The 16,529-nt window shown below is 37.7% G+C and overlaps 2 pseudogenes; both read right to left on the bottom strand.

The window, feature by feature from the left end:
* Nucleotides 1–3,960: 3,960 nt before the first annotated feature.
* Nucleotides 3,961–8,245, bottom strand: LOC149190267 (polycomb group protein FIE1 pseudogene; annotated as a pseudogene).
* Nucleotides 8,246–8,353: 108 nt separating this feature from the next.
* Nucleotides 8,354–16,529, bottom strand: part of LOC149190266 (polycomb group protein FIE1 pseudogene) — a 49,026-nt pseudogene continuing 40,850 nt past the window's right edge.

Here is a 16,529-nt window from a genome sequence, read left to right as displayed (position 1 = left end):
AAGGCCATCCTACAATGTCCATGCTTTCTAAAATTAGGTTTACCGATGAAATGTGCCCCTATTTTTTCAAGGCTGAGACATTAAGTCACATACTCTGGCCTAATTACCTCAAGGACAATGGTGGAGCATGTGAAGCAATGGTATTGGACATTGAATATCTAGAGGATAATTTGATTTATGCCATGAAGTACTATGGACATGAATAAAATTTTAGGTTTCTTCAGAGGTTTTCTAAGATTTATCAAGTTCGAAAGTTTGCTGGGTAGATCTCAAGACCTTCCAATACCATTCCATTATAATAAGAGAATCCCATGCAACTGGGTTGAGTATAATTGGTCTTGCCAAAAGTTCAAAACAATTCTCGCCATTGTTGGAAAGATGAAATTGATCAAGATGATAGTCTTTGTGAGGACATTTCTACAAACACAAGAGACTTCTAGCTCGTAGAAGACTTAACATGTGATGAGGATTTTGATGATGAAGAGGAAATTTTCTAAAAAGAGAGTTGTTTCAACGATGAGTTTGGAGTTGCATTGTCCTTGGATTTCACAAAAGAAAGGCTAATCAATGATTTTTTTCTTGCATAACTTTGGGCACAAAATGCACAATGACATAGATATGACCTTGTTCCACAATGCACAAGGTTCCACATGTGTCATCTTCAAATGTCAATGAATTGAAAATATCAATCATTAACATAAGTCATTACATAATGGGGGAACATATTCAATTATGCCCTTCTACATAACCATAACTACAATGTGAAAAAAATATCACATGATTTTGACTCAGTAACAACTCTACACAGACATTAGCAGAAATCAAATGTGAGACTCAACCCAACAAATCAGCTGAGCATAGACTTCGACAATAACTCAACCCATTAAAAGCTTAGGAAATAGAAACTCAAGAAAAGAAAGTAACCTAAATTAAGCAAAAATCAGGTAACTTATTGACTGAAATGCAGTCCGATTCTGGGAAGGAGTTTTAACAGAGTTTGACTTGTATCATCAGCTAGGAGAGCAGCTTTCATAGTTATAGCATCATGTTTCATGTATGACATGCCATTAAATTCCAAGGGTTACATTGAAAGATAAAATTAAAAAAGACACTAAAGCTAGCTATACCAAACCCTAAGCGTGAAGGATGAACAAACACAAGGAACCACTCTAGAATCTAAACGCCAACTAGCAACACAATCAATTGAAGGCAGCCAAATGAAGCCAAAGCTAGTAACAAGAATATAGACAAGAGAACCACATTAGGGATAAGATTTCAAATAAATAGTCATGTATTTATGAACTGGAGACCCATGTTTTTCCTGACTGGTCAATGAATGAAAGAGGTGGCTTGACTTACAGGTGAATTATTTTCCCTCCTCAAAAGCCTTGGTCCCAATTTCCCTAAACAATCAACATAAAAATAACCCAAATAAAAATAATTGTTTTTTACACAACTAACACCAAATACTCTTAACTAAACACTCAATTCCTCAAAGTTTATTGGAAATTCCATATTGAATCTACGAAAAGAGGATGTGCACATCCAAAATAAGCCCAAAAATTAAAAGAATCCAAAATTAATTTTTGCATGAATGAATCAAAAAACAATATGTTCTATGTTCTTACTAAGTGAAGTGCAATCCTCAAAATCATCCAAAGTAATCATTGCAGTGAAAATGAATACAAAACGCAAGAGGAATGCCAAAAGCTGCACTGCGTAAAAGAGGGTCTTATAGGATAGATAACAAGCATCAACCTTCAACTTCATAAAATCTTCCATTGGTGGTGGAAATGATGATTGGAGACATGTCAGGAGATGCCTAAACCTCCATTGTGAGATTTATTATTCCATTACATAGTCTTTCCTAGTTAGGACCTTTTTAAAACAATATGTTGGGTTTTATAATTTATTGAACAAAAGTGAAAATACATGGAATCTGTGTGTAAGGCGACCATGATAGATCCATTAATAAGAGTAATTTATTGAACACCAGTGAAAATCCATGGAATATGTGTGTAAGGTGAGCACAATAGATCCATTCAGAAGAGTAATTTATTGAACACCAATGAAAATCCATGGAATTTGTGTGTAAGGATACCACAATAGATCCATTCAGAAGAGAGGTTTGGTTAATGATGAGATCCAAATAAAAAAGCCTCCATCGCCATTTTTGCACACTTATGTATGTATCTAAAGTCACCATTAGAGTATATTTCCCTAATTATCTGAAGGTTTTCAATGCACCCATATTGAAATTAAAATAAATTATCATAAATTTAAAATAAATTTAGACTTCATTACCATTACCATGTATCTTTTAACTCCGTCAAAATAATTAAATAAGACTTCATTCTCGCCATAATTTAACTCTATCAAAATCAATAAATAATACTTCATTCAACTTAGTTAAACTTAGGAAATAAGACTTCATTCACACCAAATATGCAAGGTAGGGTGGAAATGTTCTGGTGGGAAAAAAGGGTAAAATAACATCTGTTAACGCTCGAATCTGCCTCAGGCTGAGGAAGGCAAAAATCGAGGCAACATCATACCACGCTCAGCCTCGTATCTAGCCCTACGAGGACAGGAGAGGGCTCTCTCCGGGTCTATCTCGGCAAAAGGTCTTCAAAGGGGCTGAGATGACTCAAATTTAATACTGATTTTAGGCTAGTAAAGAGATAGGAAATGAGGTTTTAATAAATGTTTGGGTTTTCTGGGCTGCATGGGCAAAGACAGCAAGAGTAGAGGTTTAATCAAAGGCACAGGTTAATCCATAAGGCGAGGTAGGAGTGAAGTTTAACAATAAAATTGAGATTAAATGAAATGGCAAGACTGCTGAGAAGTTGACAAGGGCATGTGTGATGGATCCTTATCAAACAGAAGAAAACATTAAATATGAACACTTCCTCAAGATAGAGCAAATAAATTGAATTCTGCCTTTCTCACTTAAAAGTATTCATTTAGAAACGATTATGAATGAACTATGAAACATTACAAAAGACATTGAAACAGAAAGAAAGATACATTTGCTAAACTTTCACACCACAAGGATCTTACAAATCGGAGCTGTATTCTTCGATTAATCTCTGTCAAACACTGTAAAATGAAATTCTGTTCTTCTCCACGCACCTCTCAGAATTCTCCTCCCTCACCTTACAAATCATTTGCCATACAATAAATAAACTATACTAGAAGAAAACAGAACGACCCAAAACAAGGGCACTGTTTCCCCTGAAGCCATGAAGATAGAAAAGAATCCTCCATCTGCTCTAAAGATAGAAAATCCTTCTATTATTCCAGCTTGAGGATTTCTAATGACCCATGAAAACTAATCCTGGAGCGTAGACTAACTAAAGACAGAAATAGTCAATCGAACCTTTGAATGCCACTTTGCAACTGCTCTCAAATTTCTGGAGATACGCTTTGCCACTTTACAGAAATTGGGAAGAGGTCCCCAATATTTTAATGCTAAAATATGGGTCAAACTGCCACATATGCTCCTTTAGATGAATTGAATGCCCACATATTGCAACGATTGCCACGTTACATTTTCCATGTGCTTATCACCACATCATACATATACTGATACCTTTAATTCATCTGAAGAAGGTTGTATCATAAAACAACGACTTATATATAAACAACTCAATGCGGCCATCAACTATCTAATGCGAATAGACCATTTTCTTGAAAATACTGTGTCCATTTCCTCTTTACTCCATGACAACATACACTATCTGTTTTGAATACATGCATTAGAACTTGCAGCGATGATGTCCCACTGACGTCTGAGAAGATTCCTTTGACTCCATTAAGATGATAATAACAACTGGCTGTCTTTGAAGGCATCTTTATGAACACAAGGCCTTGGGGAGCATGCTAATTTCAAATGTCCAGTAAAGTGTAGCTTTATAAAAATGGGCATGCAATGCACATTGAACCAAGAAATTGATGATTTTACTGAGCCACGTCCCAGCGCCACATACTACCATCGTCACATCAGCAGAGAATGGTACTTCCATCATGAGATATAGTCGTCTATCTAATAGGATCTTTGCAATGTGATAACATGGCAATTAAATTAGGAGGGCTCAACTGTAATTTCCAAACATAAACTTTTCCTTCCCTGTTGCCAACTGCCATAGAATTATAGCGGAAATCGCATGAAAACTTGATAAACCAAATGTCACATTCTGGCACTGGATACTTCTGCAGGATGTCCACACTCTTTGATAGGATGAAACTGCCAAGCCATCTAGTGCAATCCACATAGTTTGAATGCACTGCAGCAATAAAAACAGGAAACTGCACATACTTCATGGGGAATTTCGATGGCAAATCCGTCCAGGTAAATGACTTCTCAACATAGGTCCAAAACTCTTTCATAGACCAGATCTTGACTGTGTTGTCCATGCCTCAGCTTACAATACGATATACATCTGAGGGATGGAAATCTACACTGAGAACTTCATTGTGATGTCCCCCAGCTCCAACAAATATCAAAATGCATATTCCAGTTTGAACATTCCAGAGTCGTACAGATTCATCGTTGCTAGCAGATAAAATAAGGGAAGGTTTCAATGCTCAGGTCCTTATTTCATTCATAGAATCTCCATGGCCAACGAAACTCTTATGGACCCTTTCATTTGCAACATAAAGCACTCGAATTATACCATTGTGACCACCTGCAACTAATAATGGTGAACCATTCACGTTGCATGCCCAACTTGATGTGTAAAATGAGTCATCCTTATCATCGTCAACAGATGCCTGCAAAACAGAAATAGCACCTCCTTCCAAGCATTGGTAAATGGTCACCTTTACAGGTCTACGAATATCACAGCCATTATAACACTTCTAAATCATTACAGATTGCCACCATATCTGCACAAGTGAGGACGCCGCCCTAGTTGACACACTATACAAACCAGCAAGAGATAGAAACTCTAATTCTCGGGCCTGTCTTTCCATAGTGATTATCATCTCCTGAGCTTGGCGTGCAGCCCACAGATTCAAAATTCCAGATTGCCATTTTCTTACAGCAGAAGAATTTGTCGATTCGATACTACTGGATCTATGATGCCTGCGTGAATGCTTTGAAGAGCCTATAACTGATATTGATGATGATGGCGCGCTTGCAATTGAAGCGTATGGGCATGGGATTGGACGCAAGAGCAACAAATTTCTGAGCTCTATTGTTGTGTGGGTAGCGCCCCTTCCCAACGCGCCGCACGCCTCTGATGCACCACGTGCGTGTAATTTTACACTGTGTTTTTGTGCCTGATGCGCCGCGCGCCCAGTCCAATGCGTCGTGCACCTAAAAATTGATCCACCAAGATATTGGTAGGCTTGACATCTTTATGAATAATTGCAGGGGAGCAATCGTGGTGTTCTTCTAATCGGTTCTAATCGGTGGAGTTCTTCTTAGTTATGTCCTTCCAACATCTGACATGGCTGCAGCATTATCCTGTAGATCTCCAGCTTCAGCAGAATCAAGAATATGCCATCTTATTTATGGAACTTTCAATACTTATGATAAGTCCTCCTATTTGCATAGACTAATGGGGCTATTGAACCTAGCAAGATGACCAGGGCCTGTATTCCGAAGTACTCCATGATGGAAGGCTTTAAAATGCAAATTTATAAACAAATTTGTTGATTTCTTCTTCAAAACATGGTTTTGAAGAAGAATCAGTCTCACATAACTCACTGAACCGTCCTCTAGTCTGCAGACAAAACCCTGGACTCAAGAAGTAAAATGACTCTTTTCTGGACCACAGTAGCATCAATGACTGCGAATGATGAGAAATGAACCTTGGTGCATTTGACTGCAGCGAGCTGACAAGACGGAGTCTAACATTGGCTCCAATGGGGATGGCAGCTGCCGCTTTTTGGAGGTGCCAAGAACCGCAGAGCTTTGGGAGAGCAGATAGTGCCTCCATCCATTGGGCAATGGAGTCATTATTTCAACAAACAACACGAGACTTCCGACTCATTTATGGACTGAAACTTGACTGAAATGATTGAAAAACTGACTCGGCAAACTTCTAACTAAAACTGTAATGAAACTCAAAACGAAATGCTACCCTCTAGCTGCTTATTTATGTACAAAAGCTACCCTACTTTATTGTAAAAACAATAGATCAGGTAATACTGAAATGCCAGATCAACCATTCAAGTAAACCTGAAAATGATGCCGCTTGAGAATGCTTCAACCAGATCACAGATGCAATTGCTGGCATCCCGTCATGTACGTAATGAGCCTGGTCACGTAAAAGACAGCCTGATCTATCAATCAAACTGAGAAACATTTCCATGTATGTTGCAATAGGATCCCAAAAGCCAGACTCTATTTGCTGCCCCAACTCCGCAATACATACCTCCAGCTGCACACTGTCAATGCAAACATCTGTAGGCAATTCTATTATTTCTTGTTTCGAAGGAGAAAGTATTTCCAAGAACTTTTTAGGGTCTTGGAAATCATATGACTAGATCTGCTCATCTAAAAATTGAATCTCCTTCTCAACTCTTTCAACAACTAACTCACAAACGCTAGTTTTAGTTTCAAGAGGGAACTTTGGAGATTTCAAACATTGAAGCAAGGCACTGAAAAATTCTTCATTAATTTCAGAATCTGCTAACTGATTTCTTACATCTTTTACAGCTTCACACAGGGCAGGGTTTGCCACATACCCCACCATTTCATAAATGGATCAGCGAGCACTGGACTGTCTGGATTGAGTTGGAGTCACCCAATGAATGTCTCGGCCTTCATAAGTGTCTAACTGTTGTCCACCATCAGCATCAGATCTGCAATTTGATTTCATGTACTGGGACAAGACAATCTACAAGTCGAATGTCACATCAACAACAAACCATCTTCCCCAGTATGGTCGCCACTATGTTAACGCTCGAATCTGCCTCAGGCTGAGGAAGGCAAAACTCGAGGCAACATCATACCACGCTCAGCCTCGTAGCTAGCCCTACGAGGACAGGAGAGGGCTCTCTCCGGGTCTATCTCGGCAAAAGGTCTTCAAAGGGGCTGAGATGACTCAAATTTAATACTAATTTTAGGCTAGTAAAGAGATAGGAAATGAGGTTTTAATAAATGTTTGGGTTTTCTGGGCTGCATGGGCAAAGACAGCAAGAGCAGAGGTTTAATCAAAGGCACAGGTTAATCCATAAGGCGAGGTAGGAGTGAATTTTAACAATAAAATTGAGATTAAACGAAATGGCAAGACTGCTGAGAAGTCGACAAGGGCATGTGTGATGGATCCTTATCAAACAGAAGAAAACATTAAATATGAACACTTCCTTAAGACAGAGCAAATAAATTGAATTCTGTCTTTCTCACTTAAAAGTATTCATTTAGAAACGATTATGAATGAACTATGAAACATTACAAAAGACATTGAAACAGAAAGAAAGATACATTTGCTAAACTTTCACACCACGAGGATCTTACAAATCAGAGCTGTATTCCTCGATTAATCTCTGTCAAACACTGTATAATGAAATTCTGTTCTTCTCCACACACCTCTCAGAATTCTCCTCCCTCACCTTACAAATCATTTGCCATACAATAAATAAACTATACTAGAAGAAAACAGAACGACCCAAAACAAGGGCGTTGTTTCCCCTGAAGCCATGAAGATAGAAAAGAATCCTCCATCTTCTCTAAAGATAGAAAAGCCTTCCATTATTCCAGCTTGAGGATTTCCAATGACCCATGAAAACTAATCCTAGAGTGTAGACTAACTAAAGATAGAAATAGGCAATCGAACCTTTGAACGCCACTTTGCAACTGCTTTCAAATTTCTGGAGATATGCTTTGCCACTTTACAAAAATTGGGAAGAGGTCCCCAATATTTTAATGCTAAAATATGGGTCAAACTGCCACATATGCTCTTTTAGATTAATCGAATGCCCACATATTGCAACAATTGCCACGTTACATTTTCCATGTGCTTATCACCATATCATACATATACTGATACCTTTAATTCATTTGAAGAAGGTTCTATCATAAAACAACGATTTATATATAAACAACTCAATGCGGCCATCAACTATGCGAATAGACCGTTTTCCTGAAAATACTGTGTCCATTTCCACTTTACTCCATGACAACATACACTGATGGCCGCATTAGAACTGGCAGTGATGATGTTCCACTGACGTCTGAGAAGATTCCTGTGACTCCATTAAGATGATAATAACAACTGGCTGTTTTTGAAGGCATCTTTATGAACACAAGGACCTGAGGAGCATGCTAATTTCAAATGTCCAGTAAAGTGTAGCTTTATAAAAATGGGCGTGCAATGCACATTGAACCAAGAAATTGATGATTTTACTGAGCCACGTCCCAGCACCACATACTACCATCGTCACATCAGCAGAGAATGGTACTTCCATCATGAGATATAGCCGTCTGTCTAATAGGATGTTTGCAATGTGATAACCTGGAAATTAAATTAGGAGGGCTCGACTGTAATTTCCAAACATAAATTTTTCCTTCCCTGTTGCCAACTACCATAGAATTATAGTGGAAATCGCATGAAAACTTGATAAACCAAATGTCACATTCTGGCACTGGATACTTCTGCAAGATGTCCACACTCTTTGATAGGATGAAACTGTGAAGCCATCTAGTGCAATCCACATAGTTTGAATGTACTGCAGCAGTAAAAATAGGAAACTGCACATACTTCGAGGGGAATTTCGATGGCAAATCTGTCCAGGTAAATGACTTCTCAACATAGGTCCAAAACTCTTTCATATACCAGATCTTGACCGTGTTGTCCATGCCTCAACTTGCAATACAATATACATCTAAAGGATGGAAATCTACACTGAGAAATTCATTGCGATGTCCCCCAGCTCCAGCAAATATCAAAATGCATATTCCAGTTTGAACATTTCAGAGTCGTACAGATTCATCTTTGCTAGCAGATAAAATAAGGGAAGGTTTCAATGCTCGGGTCCTTATTTCATTCACAGAATCTCCATGGCCAACGAAACTCTTATGGACCCTTTCATTTGCAACATCAAGCACTCGAATTATACCATTGTGACCACCTGCAACTAATAATGGTGAACCATTCACATCGCATGCCCAACTTAATGTGTAAAATGATTCATCCTTATCATCGTCAACAGATGCCTGCAAAACAGAAATAGCACCTCCTTCCAAGCATTGGTAAATGGTCACCTTTACAGGTCTACGAATATCACAGCCATTATAACACTTCTAAATCATTATGGATTGCCACCATATCTGCACAAGTGAGGACGCCGCCCTAGTTGACACACTATACAAACCAGCAAGAGATAGAAACTCTAATTCTCGGGCCTGTCTTTCCATAGTGATTATCATCTCCTGAGCTTGGCGTGCAGCCCACTGATTCAAAATTCCAGATTGCCATTTTCTTACAGCAGAAGACTCTGTCGATTCGATACTACTGGATCTATGATGCCTGCGTGAATGCTTTGAAGAGCCTATAACTGATATTGATGATGATGGTGCGCTTGCAATTGAAGCGTATGGGCATGGGATTGGACGCAAGAGCAACAAATTTCTGAACTCTGTTGCTGTGTGGGTAGCGCCCCTACCCAACGCGCCGCGTGCCTCTGATGTGCCGCGCGCGTGTAATTTTACATTGTGTTTTTGTGCCTGATGCGCCGCACACCCCTGATGCACCGCCCACCCAGTCCAATGCGTCGTGCACCTAAAAATTGATCCACCAAGATATTGGTAGGCTTGACATCTTTATGAATAATTGCAGGGGAGCAATCGTGGTGTTCTTCTAATCGGTTCTAATCGGTGGAGTTCTTCTTAGTTCTGTCCTTCCAACATCTGACATGGTTGCAACATTATCCTGTAGATCTCCAGCTTCAGCAGAATCAAGAATATGCCATCTTATTTATGGAACTTTCAATACTTATGATAAGTCCTCCTGTTTGCATAGACTAATGGGGCTATTGAACCTAGCAAGATGACCAGGGCCTGTATTCCGAAGTACTCCATGATGGAAGGCTTTAAAATGTAAATTTATAAACAAATTTGTCGATTTCTTCTTCAAAATAGGGTTTTGAAGAAGAATCAATCTCACATAACTCACTGAACCTTCCTCTAGTCTGCAGACAAAACCCTGGACTCAAGAAGTAAAATGACTCTTTTCTGGACCAAAATAACATCAATGACTGCGAATGACGAGAAATGAACCTTGGTGCATTTGACTGCAACGAGCTGAAAAGACAGAGTCTAAGAACATCGATGTGTAGCATCTACTTAAATCACCACTTAAATCACCGAGTATATACCTAAACCATCAATATGACATCACTTCTTTGAGTAAAATTATGAAACACCATGGAACAACTCAACTTAGAATTTATAGCCAAAGCACCAAGAGTTAGAATAGAGTGCTTAAATGATCACAATGAAAGTAATGCACATTGGAAATATCATATACACATGGATCATACATACTAAGCTAAATGTGGTAGCTAGAGCAACGTTTTCTTACACTTAGTGTCTTAAATGGCCAAAACAATGTTTCATCAAATCTCTTCCAAAATTTGTTTCCAATAAGGAAAAAAACATCATTTTTGTATTAATATTAATGCAAAGGTGTAATTTACATGATCTAACATATACTAAATTTGTTTCACATATATAACGTGATATTCTAATATGTGCAACATCTAATGTTTGGTCAATATAAAAATCCCCATAGGATTCAAAACAAATTCATAAGAGTCTAGTACTGATATGTTCATAATGTACATTCAAACTAGATAAACAACTTGATATCCAAGTTAAAAACTAGTATCCTAAGATCAATGGATATGACACTAATAATAAAAAATGTAGATATGCATGAAAAGTTAAGTCTTCAACTAAAGGAAATGTGTCCTCTAGTAACTAACCAACTTTTTTCCTTACAGGTATTCTTCATAATGTATTTGACCTAGTTGTAAGCCCACTCCCATTTTGTATAATTTCTCAGCCTTTGAATTTAATTCCCTGTGAATGTGATCAAAGGATATAACCCCAAACATTCTAATCAAACCCATAACTCTAATCATCTGTTGATCCAATAAAGAAGTGTTTAAGGAAGTATAACCTTTTATACAATCTATAATAGCCTTTGAATCACCTATCACTTGTATGTTTATATTGTTGAAATGACACAATTAAAATGACTAACATAAACTATTGATTCATAATATTATAGTACTTGTTAGGTAGTCGTATTTTTGTTCCTAGACTAAATTAGTCATTCATGTTAGCCATTTTTAGTTGTATTACTTATTAGCTAGTCATATATTTTAACTTGGGACTAAATTAGTCATTTATGTTAGTCATTTTTAGTTGGGTCACTTAAGATTGCTCATTTTTTGTAGTATTTCACTTGGAAAAGCTACTGTGACTACATTTTTTAGTCACCTAGTCGCTAATTTCTCATTTTCTACTAGTGAATTCATTTTCCTTCTTTTCTCTTCTTGATCCAATGTTGAAGCGCTCCAAGAAAACTATAAGTGTCCTAGAGTGTGAGAGGGAGAGGATAGAGAGAGAGTTCCAAAATTGAACTGACAAAAGGTACCAACTGATCCTCAAAAGAATTTTTATTAATGAGGCCTCTATTTTCTTCAATTTTACATTATTTTTCCTTCATTTTCCTCCTCAAATTCAACCTATGACCTTTCACCTTCATTTTTCCTTTCCAAAGCCTTTTCCATTGCCTTTTCCATTTTCCCTAACCATAATAATCCAAATGAACACCCACGCTATGAATTTTTGCCCAACATTCAACTTGGAATAAGTGTCCCATAACTGTGGTTATCATTTTGCCTTTATTAACTTTTATTACACGGAATTTTCACCAGGGATGTTACAGAACCCTCCCCCTTGGGGGAACACCGTCCTCGATGTTCAACAAAACCTACAACCAACAAAAATGTTGTGAACAAAACATACTACCCATCTAGCTTTATAACTTAGCTCAATGCAATATTTATAGTGATCAACCTATTGAAAAGAAACCAACATGGCAACATAACAACATGAAAATCATAATAAAATGACACCCATACAACTTATTGGAGCTTTATAACATAGCTCATGGCGGTATTTACATCCATATACATATGCACATATACCAAAAACATTTTCTCAACAAGCGAAAAAGGAAGGATACATAGACTTCATCTGATCCGCCATCTCCCATGTAGCTTCATCAGGCCCAAAGTGCTTCCACTGCACTTTAACCTACTCGATTTCTCAGTTCTGGAGCATGATAATTTTTCTCTGCAATATACAATGAGGTTCCGGCTAGAATTCTCCATCTGGCTCCACCTGCAATACAAACTAGTCAATCACATGACCAACATCTTTAACATATTTCTTAAGTAATGACACATGGAAAAACTTCATGGACTTTCACTGTTGGAGCTAGTGAAATTTGATAGGCTACTGGTCCAATCCTTTCAATAATATTGAAAGGTCCAAAAAACCGAGGTGCCAATTGCCACATGATACAATCCACAAGGAGCTCTTCTACGACTTGATGTGCAAGTACACCTATTCCCCAACCTAAAACTCCTTAAACAACATGTTCCCATCTGCATAGATTTTATGGTTGTCCTATGATGCCTTTATATTCTTCTTTATTACCTGCATTTCCTGTTCCATTTCTGCCAACATTTCCAATCCAATTAACACCATGTTAACTGGATCACTCCAACTAATGGGAGTATTACAACTTTGCCGATACAATGCCTCAAATAGACTCATCCTCATATATTCCTGATACCCATTGTTGTAAGAAAACTCAACCAGTGGAAGATACTCTTCCCACCTCCATTGTTTATGCATCACATACATCCTCAACATGTCCTCCAATATCCTGTTGACCCTCTACGTCTGTCCATCTTTCTGCAGGTGATAAGTTGTGTTGAAGGCCAACTCTATCCCTAAACCTACAAACAACTCCTTATAAAACTTGGAAGTGAACTTAACATCCTTGTCTGACACAATATTCTTCGAAACACCATGCAATCTAACCACATCTCCGATGAAGACCTGTGCTACATCACTAGCTAAATAAGTAGACTTCTTTGGAATGAAGTGTGATACCTTTGTCAAATTTTCCACCACAACCATGATGCAATCATGCTATCTAGATGTCCTCAGTAAAACTGTGATAAAATCCATGGAAATGACCTCCCATTTCCACTCTGGAATCACAATTGGCTATAGTAGTCCACCTAGATTCTTACATTCTGCCTTTACCTGCTGACAGTCCAAGCATCTAACCACAAAATTTGCCACATCCTTCTTTAGATTTGGCCAATATTAAAACTTCTTCACTATTGTCAATGTCTTTTGATATCCTGGGTGACCTGAATACAACTTAGCATGAAATTCCCTCAAGATGAGCTTCTTGAGTTCACTGTTGTCTGGCACATATATCATGTCCCTAAATTTAACTGAGCCAACTATTGTAAAATGATAGTCCACATCCTGATCACCTATACCTGTAATATGTTATAACATGTGATAAGATCCATGTACCTATCATCCTGTTGACTTGCCTATAAGATCTGATTGTGTAACTCCGTCGCATAAGAACTCATAGATGTTATATGATTCACCTGTATCCGTCTACTAAGAGCATTTGTGACCATGTTCTCCTTACCCTTGATGTAACTAATCTCAAAATCAAACTCATTGATCGTGGCCAACCATCTAGATTTCCTAACATTCAATTTTGGTTGATCAAACAAGTATCTCAACCCACTGTGATCTCTCATCAATAGAAATCTCCTGCCAATATGGTAGTGCCTCCACATTTTATACGCATGAATGATTGTTTCCAGCCCAAGATCATGTGTCAGATAATTCTTCTCATGCCCATTAATTTTTTGTGATTCATAGCATACCACCTACCCTTCCTGCATAAGAACTCCTCCAAGTCCTCTCTTGTAGGCATTTGTACATACCACAAAAATCCTTGTCCGGATCTGCAATATTTAACACTGGAGACTTTGTCAACAACGACTTTAACTTCTCAAGACTTTCTCCACATTCCTCTTTCCATTCAAATTTATTACATTGCCTCTGCAATGACGTAATAGGATATGCAATCCAAGAGAAGTTCTCGATGAACCTCCTATACTAACCTGCTTTCCCCATAAATAATCTTACCTCTTCCACATTTCTAGTATTTTCCCACTCCATGACAGTCCTAATCTTCTCTGAATCCACTATTGTACCTTCCTTATAGATCACATTTCCCAAGTAATGTACCTTTATCTGAAAGAAACTCCATTTTCTAATCTTAGCATACAACTGATGCTCTCTCAGCAATCTCAACACTACTGCTACATGCTCGGCATGTTCTTCCTCATTTTTAGAATACAATAAGATGTCATCAATGAACACAATGAAAAACTTGTCCAGATAAGGACGCAACACACTATTCGTTAAGCACATAAAGGTAGTTGGAGCATTAGTCAAACCAAATGGAACTACAACAAACTCATAATGCATGTATCTGGTCCTGAAAGATTTCTTGTATATGTCCTCTTCCTTCATGTGTACCTGATGATATCTGGATCTCAAATCAATCTTTGAGAACATTGTTTCTCCCTTCAAGTGATCGAACAAGTCATCAATCCTCAGCAATAGATACCTGTTCTTGATGATCACCTTATTCAACTACATGTAATCAATGCATAACCTAAGAGTATCGTCCTTATTCTTCACAAATAATATTGTTGCACACCACACTTGACCTAATGTATCCCTTGTTAAGCATTTCCTTCAACTGCAACATTAACTCTACTAACACTCGAGTTCTCATCCTGTATGGTGCCTTTGATGCGTGTGTTTCGCTTGGTACCAACTCAATAGAAAAGTCTACTTCCTTGTGAGGTGGAAACTCTTAAATATTTGCTGGAAACACATCCTGAAACCACCGCAAGATCAGGTACCTTCTCAATACCTTCACATCCTCAACATCCTTACCTTTTTCACTAGAAATATGCACTGCAAATAACACATAGCCTTTTCTATGACTGCGCTTTTCCTGCGTAGTTATAACCATTCTAACTGATGTTTCCCTTTTGTTACCCTGTAAGATTCTCTGTTCTCCATTATCATCCAAGCACTCAATGGATTCGTCGTAACAATCAACTTTGGTCCTATGAATATATAGTCATTCCATACCTAATAGAATACTATATGACCCCAATTGAAATTCATTAAAATGTGTTGATGTAGGCATACCATTCAACTTGAATGCACAATCTATTACCCAGTGATATACTCTCTTCTTTGTACCTGTAGCCAACTGCACTAACCAAGATTCTGCAAGAACTTATTTATTCAAACCACACTTATCCACCAGATCAGGACTAACATAACTATAATTAGATCTAGGATCAATAAAAATGTAAAAAACCTGATCACAAATCTTACCATCCATCTCAATAATAATTTCCTGGTCCTCTTCCTGCTTGTTATCCAGAGTTTCATAGATATGAGGAATGCTCTTCCCAACATCCCCAACAGTATGCACCTCTTATGCACTATAGATCTGAGGCCTACCTCCCTGATTCTATGGACAATTTCTCTTAAGATGTTCCTTACCACATGTCTAACACTCCAACTATCCTATATCATCACCTATATTCTACATTTGTGACCTATGTCCCTATCTAGCTACGTTGAACTTCTTGTATGGTGCAACATTTTCTTTCTCGTATGCATTTTGAGGCCTTGTTATTTTTGGCTATCATTTACCTTTACCGTTATCTTTCCCTTTCCATTCTTGTTGATATTCATTCTTACGCTTTGAATAGTGATATTAATGCTTCAATTTCCTAATAACTGTTGAAATTTTAATGTTCTATGTCGTTACAATCACTTAAATCCAAAACTTCTTTATGTTCCAAAATAAATTAAGTAATTATAGATAGAACATAAACCATATAAACCATATGCACAATGAAATAAAACCAAGAACTCAATGAGACACAGATAAGTTAGGTCAATGACCAGGGAAAACCCCACAAAGGGAAAACCCAACCAAATTCTTCTTTTATTAGAAATGAATTGTTCAACAGAGATACAAAGTACAATGAGAGAATGAACAAGTTCACCCAAATCTGAAGAATATCTCTAATAGCAGTAGCTAATGTAAGCACTGAATCAATTTGGCTCTCCATGATCTTCTCTTACTCTCCAAGTCTCTCTCTCTTTCACAATCTCCTTCAAGTCTCACCAACTCTCTCTAAAGTTTAAATTCATAATGCACAAGTAAGTGAGGTGAGATGATATGAGACACATATATATTAGAGGGGAAATTAATTATTTACATAAAGGAGGAGAAATAGAGATGCCTTGAGGAGGAGTTACATATGCCAAAATAGGATTGTAACTTATGCCATAGAGGATAGGACTGTAACTTATGCATTAAAGAGGTGTGAGAGGAATACTTTTATGAAAATTCATTAAA

The sequence above is a fragment of the Pinus tabuliformis genome, chromosome 3_1 (genome assembly GCF_031772625.1).
Source record: "Pinus tabuliformis cultivar Carrire ecotype Pingquan chromosome 3_1, CPIR1, whole genome shotgun sequence".
Classification (NCBI taxonomy): Eukaryota; Viridiplantae; Streptophyta; class Pinopsida; order Pinales; family Pinaceae; genus Pinus; species Pinus tabuliformis.
Note: the sequence above shows the minus strand (reverse complement) of the source record. Positions and strands in the feature narration are given on the sequence as shown.